The 17,154-nt window shown below is 38.1% G+C and overlaps 1 pseudogene; it reads right to left on the reverse strand.

Moving 5' to 3' along the window:
- Positions 1-1,025: 1,025 nt before the first annotated feature.
- On the reverse strand, positions 1,026-16,561 carry LOC108695801 (annotated as a pseudogene).
- Positions 16,562-17,154: the final 593 nt, after the last annotated feature.

The following is a 17,154-nucleotide window of genomic DNA, read 5'->3' on the forward strand; positions in this document are numbered from 1 at the left end:
GTTATTCCTAGTAGGTTCTGGAACGAGCTGGAATAAAAAGTTGTCATTCAGCATATTTACAAACCTACTAGCTTTTTCTGTCTTGGCAACCCCATTACCCCAGTCAATGTCTGGATAATTGAAGTCACCCATAGCAACAACTTGACCCAGCTGTGAAGCCGCTTGTATCTGCAAGAGTAGCTGGGCTCAATACTCGTCACTTATACGAGGTGGTTTATAGCATACACCAATGATAATTCTCTTTGTAATCTTTTGCCCAATCAAAATCTCTACCCAGAGGTATTCTACACCCTCACCAGTGCCAGCTATAGTTATTTCTTTAGTGCATGGCTTTAATTCAGGCTTTACATACAAACACACTCCTCCACCCTTTTTTATCCCTCTGTCCCTCCTAAAAAGGGTGTAACCATTTAAATTCTCAGTCCAGTCACATGTTTCATCCCACAGGTCTCAATGATACCAATTATATCATAATTTTTAGAGCATGCAATTAATTCTCGGTCTCCCATTTTAGCTGACAAACTCCGTGCATTTGCCAGCATACAGTGGCGATTATTACTTTTACTTTTGAAATTTGCATTACTTAGTGGAGAATGATATGTTAAGTTAGAATTATTCTGTTTTCCTTGTAACAGAGGGACCTCCTCAGCTGGTAAACTGTATGCCTCCCTCACTCCTCCCCCATGACCCCTTACTAACCCCACTGCCCCGTCTACCCTAGCTTCCCCATAATTCTTTATCTCGTCCCACCCCCCCTTGCCTAGTTTAAACACTCCTCCAACCTCTTAGCCATTCTTTCCCCTAGCACAGTGGACCCCCTTCCATTGAGGTGCAAACCATCACGACTGTATAGGTTGTACCCCAAGGAAAAATCAGCCCAGTGCTCTAGGAACCCAAACCCTTCCTTCCTACACCAAGACTTGAGCCACACATTTAGCTCCCTAAGCTCCCGCTGTCTTCCTACACTTGCACGTGGCAAGGGCAAAATTTCAGAAAAGATGACATTGGAAGACCTTTCCCTGATCTTAGAGCCTAGTCATATATTCTCCATCAGCCCTCTTTGTTTTTGGATTTACAGAAAGGCTTTCAAATGCAACATAAGTGTCTTTTATGTCCTTGGATTTCAAGTCCTTTCTGCAGCATCCTTTTAAAGCCCCACAGCACACCACCAAGGTTAGAGGCACTGCAATAACACAAGCCACAATGATGACTACCACATTAATCAGTGTCTGTGTCCCATCAATCCATCTATTGTGATCTTTGTCATGCCAGGCTCCACCTTTATCCTTTGCATATCTGTTTCTCCAAATAATGCATAGAGCATGCTAAATACAGTAATGTTTTTAGTGAGAGGAGCTTTTCATGCCAAAGAGACACTATGGTCTGTATCTCCGATTACTTTAACGCCTCTCACCATACACTCAGTCTCTGGCTGTCTTGTTGGTGAACACATTAGTGGAATAATATAACTTGGATACTTGCCGTCAGGTACTATGTCTACTCCTGGATTTGGATTAATATTTTACACTTCATTACTGAATGCATTCTTACTGCTGTCTTTTCGGCATTGTTGGATATTGGAGTTCCCTACTGTGGGCAGAATACTGCCTGTGGACATAGAAAACAATATTATGTTATGCCATCAAATATATCTCAATACATTCTGTGTTCTTAATACATACCTTTATCATTTTGTTCATCTGTGGTGTTGGAGTCAGTGACCAAAACAGATATAAAAGCTTCTGTCATACCCAGGCTATTTTTGGCTCTACAGATATATTCTCCAGAATCTTTATAAGAGGCATTGGGCACATTTAACATAGACCAGCTCATTCCTTCACTTGAGATCTCCTGGTGTACTTAATATAATTGTTTACATTGTAGTCATAGTTTAGAATAACAGTTTTCTGAGTAGTTAAATATTTGTTGATTTAAAGAGCCTCTATACTGCTCCATTAAGGGTATAAATGTTTGTTTAGTTTATTGTTTCTAGTAGAAAAGTGAATACATGGGATTCCAAATAGGAAAAATAGAATATATTTCTTTATAGGGAGCCTTTGTGCATTAAGTTAGTGCTGTCCTTGAATAATGGAATACCAAGCACTTATGTTGGATTTGCATTTGAAAGAATATAATATTCACAGTACTATTAGACTGCCCCAACTCACTCCTGACCAGAACAGTGCTGCTTTAACATTCATCATGTCTTATAATGTGATACACGCTTATACAGTATAACATAGTCATTAAAACACAAATAGATCAATTTAGTGCATATGTAAATCAATTAGCAAATTGTTAATTAAGTTATCTTTAGGAATGGTACTGGGATGGACAACACTAAATTTAGTCCAGACCCTAGCATAGGGGTTGATTTAAAGGAGCTTTTGCACCAGCCTAAAGTTTCAGCTTCTCAATAGCAGCAATGATCCAGGACTTCAAACCTGTCACAGGGGGTCACCATCTTGGAAAGTGTCTGCTGTTGAGAAGCTAAGCTTAGGGGTCGTCACAAATTATCAAGCAGAAAATCAGGTTGGCCTATCATATAAGTTGATGCTCCAGTGCTGATTATTTGCATGCTAGTTGCACTGGTTTCTGTGCTGCCATGTACTAATTATCCATATTAATTACTAATCAGTCATCTACTATAACATTTATATTCTATGTGTACTGTATATTTTGAGTTGGTCCCTTAGCTCAGTAACTGAGAGCAGCACAGAGCATGTGCAGTGAATCCACAGAAAATAAGATGGTGGAGCTACTGGGGCATCTCTGGAGGCACAGATTTTTACTGTGGTTGCCTGAGGCTGGTACAGAAGCCTAAAACATAACGTACAACATTTCTAGCCTACTTCTTTAGTTTAACTGTCCTTGTCCTTTAAGTGTCCTAGAGTCCAATGATGATATCTGGCTGTAATGACTAATAACAATACAATGAATTTGAATCTTAGCAATCTTTTACTTTACAAACGTGTTTGATTCACCACCAGGCCAAGCTGGCTGGGCACCCTAGGCAATCTGTCAGGCCACTACACTCTCTACCTGACCCCCACAGTCTTTGTGTGCATGAGTGTAACTGAGTGCATGCATATGCGTGTTGTCTAACAGGCAGGAGGTGTTTAGTGGCAAGCGGTTGGATTACAAGTGGTTGGGGACACAAGGACCTGTACTAGGGGTAGGTGACTGAAGAAGTATGTGCCCAGTGCCCCCCTTACCATTGTACCTTAGGAACGTGCCTCTACTGCTACCCCTAGTTCCAGCCCTGGTTTGATTTAAGATGCTTAATTTATCAAATCCCCAGAATGCAATTGCTAGAGCAAAAAGGGCTCAGAATTGTGCCCCTTAGTGCACTTTGACAAAGCACTTACTTCTGGGGATTCAATATAGCCCCTGCTATGCACTTGCTCTATATCCAATACATGGGCACAACTAATCCAGGCATTCATGGGAAAAGAGCAGATTTTTGTGCTAAGCAGCGCCTAGGGCACTAAGTGAGAGGCAGGGTGCAAAGTGTAAAAGACATAACAGTTTGACCCCATTTTTTGTACTTTACATCCTGCCCCACACTTCATAAATGAGGCCTTAGATGTGCACTTAACTGAATGACCAGGGTTAAATATATTACAGCTGCCTTCAAAACTGTTTATGAACCAGTGGATAGTGAATAGTGAGGCAAAATGTTCCATTTAACAGGTTTTAGCTATTTCTGAAAGCATGCCACGATTTTTAACAAGAGCTATTTAAAATGTAGAGAATATAGCTATATCAATAATACCTCTTTCAGGCATATGTAATGTCAGAAACAGAAACTCTTTAAATACAGTTTTCCATTGCTATTTAGGTTTTGTGTCACTGATGAATAATGACGTTAAAATTCTGAGTATTTGTTTGATGATTGTGAAACCTCTCCAAAGAATCAGCATATTTTTGTGCAATTTTGAAAGTATATAATGAGAAGAGGTTAAGGTTTGTTTCCATAATAAATGTAAACCCAAACTTTTAATAAACTTGAAAAAAAAAAAAAAATAATAATAAGAAAAAAAAAATTATATATATATATATATATATATATATATATATATATATATATATATATATATATATATATATATATATATATATATATATATATATATATATATATATATATATAGTATATGAGTTATCTCATACACCTGTAATATATTCAAATAATACATGGAGATAAATGCATAAGCTTTAGAGGTTTGTGAGTTTTTTTTTTACCATGAATAAAGAACTCAAATGTTTTCTGATATATAAAAAAAAAACTAATCGGAAAAACTGGAATCAGTGAATTTGGGGTGAAAAATGCAAATCCTCAAATTGATCGAGTTTTTGGTGAAAAAAAAACTCGACTTACACAAACTGATCGAGTTTTCGAGTGTAACTCACGACATCTTCACAAACATCTTCAAATGGTTCAAGGGACCTCTGCCAGGAGTGTAGGTGAATGATTCCCATGGGAAAGATGTAAGGTTATTGCCATCTAGCCTGAGCTCCTGTAGTTGCTCCAACCCTCGTAATGTAAGCATACTTATGCTGTGGAGATAAGAAGTCAGCACTCACCCATAGGGTATATTGGATGCAGGTGTAGGTCTGAGGTGGCCACTTCCACCCGTTCTGTAAACAAATTCGATGAACAGACAGCAGCACTATAAAATGCCTGTACTAATTTGTATCCAGTAGCTTGAAAAAAGGCGATTGTGAGCCTGAAACGTCGCTGCTATTTGTTTATCCTGAAATAAGCCCTTTTGGAATAAAGGCCTTTTAAGAATTTATCTCAAGTGTGGTGCTGTCTGTTCATCGAATTACCATACTTATGCTCCCCACAGAATTATAGGGCATGCACGGAAATTCCAGATTGGTGAGAAGACGGAAAGATTGCCCTTGCACTCGGCGAATGGAGGTTTTCTCTATGCAAAGTTTGAAAGTGTCTACCGGATTATTCACTGGTGTTAGCGTCATCTCAGCGTCATTGCAAAGCACTTCCCTGTGTGAGTAGCAAAACAGTATAAATTCAATTTCCTTTGACATGAAATTCACTAAATGCAAAGAATGTGTATTATGCAAATGCATATGAATCCAACTCAAAAATGCAAAAAAACAGCATAATATACATGTATAATATTATTGAAAAGCCGATTGTGGATAATATACATATTCTTTGGCTAAGATTTTCCAGACACAGACCGTTTTATCATGCCATATGGTATGGCATTTCGTAACTAAAAGTGAAGCACATGTTCTTCTTAGGAATTTAAATCAGGGGCCCACATGGCATTGAAATAGAGTAAGGGCGGAGGTGGTGGTACCCTAGAAATATTTTTCAAGTAAGTATAATATCCCTAGAAATTTTGGATGACATTTTTGAGATAACAGCAGCTAATACAGTATATAACAAACACAGTGTATAACAAACAATATTAATAACCAATAACATTCTCTGTGTGCCACTAGATTTATTACAATTACAAAAAGTCTATATATTACAATGTGTAACCTTGGTGATTAGGGATAGTGATGGGCAAATAAATTCGCCAGACACAAATTTGGTGCGAATTACCACACTTTGCCGCAAGTGAATTTATTCGCCGGAAAAAAATCCACTACAAAAAATTTGTGAGCGACAAAATTGTTGTGCACATAAAAATTGTTGTGTGTCAAAATTATTCAGACGCACATTAAGTTTAATGAATTTGGACCAAATAGTTCCATGTATAAAAATTGTAGCTCGAGTCAAAAATTGACATGCGTCAAAATCATTTTAACGCCCATTGCGTTTCATTGAAGTGTAACAGTTTGTGATTGAGTAGAGACTAACCATGTGTGAATGTTTCCCATATGGATAATCTGGTATATGTGGCTGAGTAAAGCAGCTGAGTTATGTGGGGGGGGGCAGTGCAGGTGACATCAGGGGCAGGACTGATTATGTGGCAATCAGTGATTGTCATTTGCTTCAGTGTCTAGGGTTGCCACCCAGCCGGTATTTAACCGGAAAAACAGGTCTGAAGACTGGTGCCGGTATTTAAAAATACCGTCAATTACGCGGCCGGTAAAATCCATAAGGCCCCCAAAATGTTTAAAGGTTGACTTGTTTTACCAATATTTATTGAAATTTTATATGAATTAGGGCCTCATGGGGCCCCTATACCTCCTGCCCACCCCTGCAGCCACAGGGTCTGCTTCCTCTGTAGTTACACCCCTGCTTCTGGTACATTTATTACAACATGGCAGGTAGGTGTGGCCTGTCCCATTATTGATTTCAGCTTAGACAGGAAGAGGGAAACAGGAATGAGTCATAAGACAATGGCAAAACAGCAGTAATGCCCTTAACCAAAATGGCCACACAAGCAGATTACTACAATAAGAATAGCCATATCACCTAAAATGATTATATTTATGTTTTGCATACTTATCTTTCTGTAGAATCATTATAAGTGCACCATTCTATTTCTCAGACATTTGTAAGAACTTCCAGGCCAGATACTCTAGTGTCTGGGGCATGGCACTAGTGCTAACTTTTCCTAAGTGCTAATATTTCAGAAGTGCTTGAAATGACAGTTATACAAGGCAGTTGGACAAGGTATTGACAAGGGAAAAGGAACCGCATTATCTTCTATCAACTTTGAACCAGCTGGGATAAGAAGAACACAGATTTGTTTGTACCTGCCAGTTTGTAACTTCTTACTCCAAACATGCATTATCCTGCATTTCTCCTCCTTTCACTTTCATGCTTCATAAAACATTTTTCACTACCTCCCCCATCAAATCCCAGTTCTATACAAATCTCAGCCTCTCTACTCTCCTCTCCTTCCCTCTCCACACATGAAGTTTATAAAGTACTCTGTCTATAGCTATTCCACAAAACTCCTCTTGTTCATACAAACTAAGAATTTACAAATCCCGCTCTCACTTAGTCTATCTTTCCTTTCTATTGTGCAAACTCCAACAGTACAGAACTCTTACTCCTATACCCAAAACCCCAGTTACTCTTTCCTGTGCTCTCTGGAATGCCAGATCTGTTTGCAACAAACTCACTGCTATACACAACCACTTAATTTCAAATTCCTTTAACCTACTTGCACTTACTGAAACCTGGCTCTCTCCTACCGACACTGCCTCACCTGCTGCCCTGTCCTATGAGGGCCCACACCTTACTCATACTCCCAGGCCTGATAACAGACCTGGAGGTGGGGTAGGTTTGCTTCTCTCTCCCCGCTGTACTTTTAAAGTCCTTCCACCTGTTCCCTCCCTGTCATTCTCCTTAATTGAGGCTCACTGCATTAGGCTCTTTTCTCCTGTTTCATTCCTGTGACCACAAGGACCAACTGCACAATTTCTGGACAACTTTGCTGCCTGGCTTCCTTACTTTCTAACGTAACATCTAACATCCCATCCATCATATTAGGTGACTTTAATATACCCGTTAACAACATTAACAACCATTCTGTCTCTAAACTTCTTTGCAAGCTGTAGACGTGTCACATCTCTCTTCTTCCTTTAAAAAAATTCCTTGTATCCAAAAGATAGCTGTCCCAAAGGCTTACTTTTCAGTAAAAAATCCTTTATTTAAATTATCATTAAAAATATTTGGTTACATTCAGTCCCCCCAGGCCCACCTTACGCGTTTCGCACCTTCCGGCGCTTAGTCATAGTCTCTTCTTCCTTTGACTCACTTCACTCTAATATCTCAGCCATCTCTTGTCCTAATGTGGCTTCCTCTGTCTACTATAGTACTCTCACCACTGCCCTTAATGAGCTTGCTCCTATAAAAACTAAATGTGCTAGACCCAAACCACTTCAACCTTGGCATACTGCTCATACAAAAGCACTCCAAAGACACTCACGTGCACTTGAGCGTCGCTGGTGCAAATCCTGCTCAGAGTCAGACTTTTGGAGCTACAAATCTGCCCTGCGCTCCTATAACACCAGCCTCTTCCAAGCCAAACAAACATACTTTACTTCACTCATTAACTCCCTTTCTAAAAAAACCAGCACAACTTTTCTCTACCTTTAACACGCTCCATTCCCCTACTCCACCCCCTCCATGCACATCTGTCTCTGCTCAAGATATTGCTGAGCACTTCAAAAACAAAATTGACACTATCAGAAGGGACATTACACCACTCAACTCCCCTGGACTTCCACCACCCTCCCTCCACACTCCCCAGTCTCTCCTGTGCTCCTTCACCCCTGTCAAAGATGAGGAAGTCTCAAAGCTTTTGGCCTCTTTCTGTCCTGGGACCATTACTATTCTCCCTCTATATTTCCTCCCTCTGCAAATTAATCTACTCGTACGGTTTCCACTACCACCTCTATGCTTATGATACTCAGATCCATCAACTGATCTCAACCCAGAACTCCTACCTCGCGTCTCCTCCTGCCTGTCTGCTATCTCTACCTGGATTTCGCAACGCTACCTTAAATTAAACCTCTCTAAAACTGAAATGGTTTTCTTTCCTCCAACTAACACCAGTAACATCCCGGAAGTATCCATCATAGCTAACAATTCCACTATCACCCCCTCTCCCCAGGCCCGGCGCCTTGGAGTTATCCTAGATTCTGCCCTGTCATTCACTCCTCATATCCAGTCACTTATTAAATCATGTCACTTCGACCTGAGGAACATATCCAAAATACTATCATTTATCACCCAAGATGCTGGAAAAATTCTTATTCACTCTCTCGTCATATCACGTCTAGACTACTGTAACTCTCTTTTAATTGGCCTTCCCCTCCAGAGACTGTCACCTCTCCAGTCCATAATGAACACTGCTGCGAGGCTCATACACCTCAGCAACCGCTCCTCCTCTGCCATGCCATTCTGTCAATCCCTGCACTGGCTTCCACTACCTTTCAGAATCAAATTCAAATTAATGACCCTGACATTCAAAGCACTTCATAACTCTGCCCCACCCTACATCTCTGAACTCATCTCTATATACTCCCAACTGCAGATTCATTCTCCTTAAAATAAAGGTATCAGGGCACATAATTATGTTGGTTAATTGCTACGCCCCAAATCAAAACCAACAAACTTTTTTAGAATCGGTAATGATCCAGCTCAAAAGTTTTTCACAAGGTATAACTATCCTGGGAGGAGATCTAAACCTGAAAATAGATCCAAAGTTGGACTCTTCCTCCAGGAAAATGAATTTATCCTATAAGGTAATAAAACGCATAAAAAAGATTACTACACAATAACCAATTAATGGATAGTTGGGGGAAATGCCACCCATCAGATACATTAGACTTATAGTAGAATTGTTGGTATCCCATCTCACACTACAATGGGTGGTGGAATGTAAAATTGGGCTCCAAATTTTATCAGATCATGCTCCCATATTCCTTGAAATATTTCTCTCAAATTCCGAGCATAAATCCTGGACCTGGAGACTTAATGAGTCCCTTAGAAAAGACACTGACTGCACAACAGAAATAAAGAAAGAAAGAAAATCCTTTATCGAGGATAACTCTCACCCAGTAATAAAATGGGAAGCTTTAAAAGCTGTATTAAGAGGTATTTTCATTAAGAACCAGACTAAAAAAGCCTTCTCTCAATGTATCACCGATCTGCTCCATAATGCTTCAATCCTGGAACAAAAACATAATTTCTCTCTAGATGGTGATACACTGACAGAACTCACAGCTACTAGAGAACTCATAAAGGGGGAATTAAACAAAATATCTATGTCAGCTTTAATGAAATGTAAAAACCTATATTACAAACACAGTAATAAACCCGCCAAATTTTTAGCAAAGGCAGTCAAACTAAAACAAGGGACATCTAGTATAGGTAAATCTAAAAAAAAATTCTTCAGATGTCACCTCTTTGAAGAGTTACAATGTACCATTGTGATTGGATAAGTGAAAGAGTTTATATGCCGAGAACTTCCCACACCAGTCAGTTGAACTGAAGAAGCTGCTCAGATGAGTAGTGAAACATCTTCATTGATTACTCAGCAAGTCCAGTTGTTTTTAGATTTACCTATACTAGATATACCATGACCTGGATGAATAAAAATCTTCATAGTCATAAAACAAGGGACATCTTTTATCCCAGCAATCAAAACACATAAGGACCAAATAGTGTACAAAAACCGGGAAATTGCCAAGACAATGCATAAATACTATACAGAATTATATAACATCACCTCCCTGATAAATAGTTCAAATGAAAAACTAATACAAAAACTCAGAAATTATATTACACACACAGCGCTCCCACGCCTTAAGCAGGAAGATATTGACCACCTAGAGACCCCACTTACAAATCTCCATACCTCCTCTGCAGGGAAAGCTCCTGGCCCAGACGGGTTCCCAATTATACTTTATAAGACTCTACAGTCAGAATTCTCTGAGCTATTACTACAAGCCTATAACAATTTGGATACAAACAAACATACACCCTCAGCTATGTTAGAAGCCCATATTTCCCTAATCCAAAAGGGAAGGGCCCACTATCATGCGCACGTTATAGGTCTATTTAGTTGTTAAACGTAGATATTAAATTGTATGCAAAAATTTTAGCTCAAAACACACATGCCATCCCTAATTGACCCTGACCAGGTCGGGTTTGTTTTACATAGAGAAGCAAAAAGGTAATACCCTCAAGGCAATACCATTGATAGACTAGAAGACAGAAGGTCTCCATGCTGGCCTTGTAGACAGATACAGAAAAAGCATTCAACAGGGTCAGCTGGGTATTCTTAAAAGAATCACTGCACCAAATAGGAATGGGTCAAAAGGCTATACAACATATTATTGGCATTATACAATAAACCACAGGCCAGGATAAAAATAAACGGACAACTATCAGACCCTATCAAAAATAGTAACGGGACCAGACAGGGCTGCCCCCTCTCCCCTCTTTTATATGATCTAGTGATGGAACACTTAGCGATAGCTATTAGAAAAATAATTCTAGTATATCAGGCCTACAGGTTAAAGGAGCCAATCACAAAATTGTGTTATATGCAGATGATCTCCTGGTTTTTGTCACTCAACCAACTATATCTCTCCCCTCACTGATGCTAGAATTCAAGGAATATGGACAATTCAGCAATTATAAAATAAATGTTGATAAATCTGAAGCATTAAACATTTCACTACAACCACAGATAATACAGTCTTTACAGCAGAACTTCCCCTTTAAATGGAAAGATGAATCAATAAAATACCTGGGTATCCAAATACCGGCAGACCTCTCCAAACTCCCAACCATTTATTTTATGACGCTAATGTCACAAATCCAGGCTGACTTGAACCACTTGCAGTCTCTCACATTGTCTTGGTTTGGACGAGTTAACCTAATCAAAATGAATATCTTACCCACATTCCTATACTGATTACAAACCATCTCTGCACCCCCTCCCTCAAAAATGTTTGTTTGATGTCTTACAGTTAGCTTTTGGTGCTTTTATTTGGAACGGTTCAAAACCTAGCATAAGTAAAAACATTCTATCAAAACCAAAATCACGAGCGGCTTAGGTCTTCCCCACCTGAGAAACTACCTAAAAGCCGCTAAATTTAGCAGAATAATAGCATGGTTTTACTATACGACAGAGAAGAAGTGGATACAATTTGAACAATCTCTGATAGATACCCCCCTACAAGCATTGTGGTGGATTCATCCCTCACTTAGACCGCCATCAGCTACTCTCCCCAAGATATGTAAAGAAACCACAACTCAAGCAGATGGTTATCTCTCAAAGGCAGAACAGTCCAAAAAAGCACTCGCACACCCTGGCCTTCACCAAAAAAAGAAGAAGGTTTAACCTGCTTGCATTAACTGTGTGCCGGTGATTGTCGTATCTCTCAAAGGCCCCATATCTGATCTCATGAGAAGGCCCGCTCACACCCATTGTGGGTAATTCAAACTTTGTCCCAGATATGATGAGAGCAGGTTTTCTGGGGAGACAATGTAGTGAAAGTTTTGTATGTATACAAGTACTGGAAAGTAATGCTGTATTATCATTGTCTTCTATCTGCCCAGACGATCCAGATTCATTCTTAAGGCGATTTAAATATGCCCAACTCCATCATTGAATAATGGCACCACAAAATAAAAAGCTGAGACTGTCTCCTCTTACCCCTTTTGAAGATCTATGTGTATCAAAAACACCATCCAGATGCCTGATCTCTATATTATACGTATAAGTTAACAGACCCAATAAAAAAACTGACACCACCTAGATTTACTAAAATATGGGAGAGTTGGTAACTGAATTTACAATAGATCAATGGAATACATGCTGCATTTTAATTCTTAAATTTTCCATAGCTGGTAAAACACAAGAAACTAACTACACAATTTTATATAGATGGTACAAATGTCCAGAAATTCTGCACCAAATTTTCCCACAGGTGTCTGATAAGTGCTGGAGGTGTGATAGGGATGTGGGTACACCATCACATATATGGTGGAATTGTCAAATCCTTAAACCATTCTGGGAAACTGTCTTCCAAACAATTAGGGGCAGATTTATAAAGGGTCGAAGTGAAAATTCAAAGTAAAAAATTTAAAATTTCGAGCTATTTTTGTTTACTTCGACAAGGGAATAGTCGAAATTCGATTTGAATTTGAAAAAAATTTGAACATAGAAATTTATGTACTTTCTCTTTAAAAATTCGATTTCGACCATTCGCCGTCCAAAACCTGCCGAATTGCTGTTTTAGTACATGGAGACCTCCTAGAACCTATTTGGAGTCAATTGGTGGACTTTGAAAAATCAACATTTTTTTAAAAAAAAAAAAACTTCTGATCGAATTCGAACGACTACAATGTTACTTCAATTCGTACGATTCGAATTAGAAAATGGTCTATTCATCCTCTCGGTTGGTCTTTTTTTATTTAGATGTCAAAGTTATGGGATTTCAAAAAAACTCCCATTACTTTGAAATTCGACCTTTGATAAATCTGCCCCTTAATAAATTCACAGGTTTGAGCATACAAAATGATCCTTTTGTGCCCCTTCTCTCGATATTACCGGGCTCGGCAGACAAACATATAAAGTCACTTACTGGATATTGTCTTAGTGCTGCCAGAGCAGTGATACCTCGACATTGGCAGACCACCTCTCCTCCCACGGTCATGGAATGGTGGAATGAAATGGGTTCTATAATGTGAATGGAAGGACTTCTAAGTTGTCTTTTTCTCTATACACTTTTTTCTTTTTCTATGTTTACTGAACTGTTTTTTGCATTACCTTTATCTAAAAATCCATAAAAGTCAGGGCATTGCTGTAATATAAATAATCATCCACATACGAGATAACCAAAATGTGATTCTGTACCTCTGCACAAAAATACCAAATAGATCTGTGGAATTTACCTCCTGGTATGGCAAAACATATATGTAATTGCAATATGACAGGACAATAACAAATTGTAACTCGCATTTTGAATGTTATTCCTTTTCGCAATGTCCATTAATCATATATGACAATGCCTTTGTTTTTGGAAAAATAAAGAATATTTAAAAAAAAAAAAAAAAAAGAATCTGGAGCCTAAAGCCTTTACATTAATTATGTAAGTTTGGCAACAATTTGGTTTTCGAACATGCTATAGAGGATTTATGCAATTTATAAACTAATCTTATTTGTATAAAACTTTTAGTTTATTATTGGACCCGTTTAACAGACACTCTTAAATTTTAGCAATTCTCTCTTATAACACACTGAGACAAATAGCTCAAGATGATGATAAGGTACTGAAACCCTTATTTGTAAGATAAAATATACAATTTGAAAGATAAAATATGTTAATAAATATACAGTATTATATGAATATTAGATATATTGTAAAATAACCTGTCAATTTTCAAGAACATCTTTGTAATAGAAAGTTACAGTATAAGATAAAATAAATAAGTAAAAGTGATTCCATAGCCAAGGCATAAAACCTGCAGTGAAGACAATAAAAACTACTTAAGAATGTAAAGTACTAAAAACAAAAATACCTTAGAGACTTTCCAAATGTCTTGAATTTCTGCTGAGGAAGGTTCAGTACTAACAATCCTATTTACCTCTTTCGTCACTTTAGTAATATTAGAGCAAAATTGTTTTTTCTTTGGCCAAACTTTATCCTAAAGTTTCTCAATATTTGCAGTAGCCAGAAGAATGATTAACACGCATAAGTTTTCCACCAACAGATCTAGGCTATGAGCCAGGGCTAAAGGGAGATTTTCAATGCACTTGAGTAAATAGAAATCACAATTAATAGCAATTTGTGCTGTGCTGTTCTGTTCTGACCTGACTCCTGCTGTTCCTACTCACCTAGAAATTAAACTCATGTCATCTATGTATTGGCCAAAAAGTGTTTATGATGACATTTGTGGTGCTGTATGATATTTCTTTACTAATTCTGACATTTGCAGTAAAGTGCATGTTCCTCCAATCACCAGAAGCTGCCAAAGAACTATATCTTGTTCAAAAGTCGCTTGGGAGTTGTAATTAAAGCACTGCATAATTGCAATTAGCTCCCAAATCATGGGAAAGAAATGTTGGCCGAATTCCAAGGCAAAAAATGCACAAATTATGTTTCCAATTATTTTGCTGCTAATTAATGTTGTTTTTAAACAAATGACATATTTCGCTGATTGTCAAAGCCCCTTTTGCCTATAATATTATTTGCCATATTAATTTCTTTAATATATTAATCTTATTTACAATTAATTTTATTGGGTGGTATGCCTATAAATGTTTGTTTTTTTTATTGAAAAAAGGCAGTGCTACATGGCCTATTGGTCTTGTTGTGTTTTGCTTATTCTAAGAATAAAACATGCAATTTATTATTAACATTCATTTCTTATTGACTCATTTTTTGCCTATTCTGGACAATATTTTAAAATAGCCCCCCAAGCCAACCTTTGAACACACACACACACCCTATAATGGGCATATGATTAAAGAATATCTGCCCTTGTTATAGGATATATGATGTGAACAGTTCCATTTTCAGCACTCCAAAATGAACTATTGAACTAAGTATATTACTTGAGTTGTTCACACTTTAATTTTTAGTATGATTTCGAACCTCCATCTTTGCTTTGAGTTCATTCACTCATTTTGCCCTCATCTATGCCTGAATAAATTAATTAAATTACTTTATCCCAGTGTCTCTCCCAGTTATCTATACGATTGCATCCATTTCTTATTTTACCTTCGCTTTCTCAACCCATCTATCCAAATACATGCCACAGGCATTTCTGTCTCAGTTTATGCTTAATGCATCCATCTCTCCCACTGCTGTGGGAGAGATGGACTATTAAAAGTTTTCATCTGCCCCACTCTTTCTCCTTCTTTAACCCAGTGCATAATTCTCCCCATCCCAGTTCTACCCTTGACTCACAACATCAGTTCAACCAGAGTTTGCCATTTTCTCTCCTCCCACCAAAATGAAACCAAATCGCTCTCTGTAATGTGCACTTCTTTCTCACAAGCAATTGCTTCCTCTGTATAAGATACTTCTAATTCTTTTCTCTGCTCTAAATTCTAATGCATATGATTTTACCAGTGTCATTGCTCACTTGGCTACCTTCCATAATCTTTAAAAACATGGGCATGAGTCATTCTACACATTCTTTTATTACTTCATTACTTTCATCATAGGTCAGATTATTATGCAAACTGGGACCCTGCAAGTTTGGCAATAGTATGCATCATCCAAAATTGATCAGACATAATGCCCCTTAAAAAATAATTGTATTACTCCCTGTTCTACCATATTTAAAAAAGCAACAGTCACACAGTTAAGATAGTGGATAATGTGAAAAGTGCTGTCATGCATTCACAGAACTAATAATTAACTACAAATGTACAGAAAAAAATTTGTTTTGATACAAATAGCTTAACTGCTATTTTTCCTTACAGTTTTATTTTTAATTATTACAGTTTTCTACTAAACTTTATATGCATTGCAACCGAATAAAGTTTGGTAAACAGATAAAGTACATTATGAACTGACAGTGAATATGTTGTTTTGTAAACAATGAAATTGACCCAAAGGCACGTTAAGCAAAAAATCTAAATGAAATTCAGCACAAACCTGCTAAGAGTCTAGGAAAAGAGGAAATGATGTAATAGTTAATATCAGTCCCCTTTTGCTCATAAAATTGATTTTAATTTTCAGTCAGTAGATACTTTAAGAAAGAGAGAAATACTACATTGATTTTATGTGAGAATGGCATTTCTCTCTCTTCTGCTAATGTTACTTGTGCTGCATAAATACAGTACAGATGGTTTCCAATGCTTTCTCTGAAATCAGATTGTAAACTACTCAGAAGTTAATCCCATAGCACATCATGCAGCAGCACAAAGAAAAAGAAAAATCAAATATTTAAAAAATATAGACAAGACAACTGGGAACATACAGTTCTGCACTGTACTTTGATACAAGGAAGAAAATTACTATACCTGAGGTTAATGAGAGAGTCACTGCGAGAGTGAAAGGTACAGCTGCACTGAGAAGGACAGGACAGGCAAAAAGAAAATGGATTCCCAAAAACTAGGTAGTAGAAGATGCCCAAGGAGATCCACATGGTGACCTAACCATGCGTTGGACCTTTGTGGCAGGATGCTATTTTCTGGCAGTGCCTGGTCACATTTTCTTAAGATCTCTTTCGCTTCCAGTAGCAGAGTGATGCTTTAGCTGCAGATCAGTCCTTCAGATAAAATAGGATGGACAAGGAGATTAGTGAGGGGAATGTTTATCGTCCTGTAAATAGTAAATAGTAATTTAGCGCACACCCAGGAACACACAAGGTAGAACTTTTAATTGGTCAATGGTTGGCTCTGGCGTCTTTTAAAGGCCAATTTTCCAGTCAAAACAAGCGTGATGATGTCATGCATCATGTGCTGACGTCGATGCCGCACATGTTTTGACGCATTGGCATCAAAATGCCATGACGTGTCACGTGCATTCTCTGGGCACCACCATCTTGCCGGTGGCGCTGAAGATGGAACGAGCGCCAGCGGGTGCTCGTTACAGTACCCCCTTCCCCATGGTGGGCTTCACAACCACCAAGACTAGGCTTTGATGAGGGATACATGAAATATGTTCAGAATCCACATCTATGATGGTAATTGAAGCCAAACAGCTACTGGATTGATGAGTTCAATTATAGGGAAAAGA

This window comes from Xenopus laevis, chromosome 7L, assembly GCF_017654675.1.
Source record: "Xenopus laevis strain J_2021 chromosome 7L, Xenopus_laevis_v10.1, whole genome shotgun sequence".
NCBI lineage: Eukaryota > Metazoa > Chordata > Amphibia > Anura > Pipidae > Xenopus > Xenopus laevis.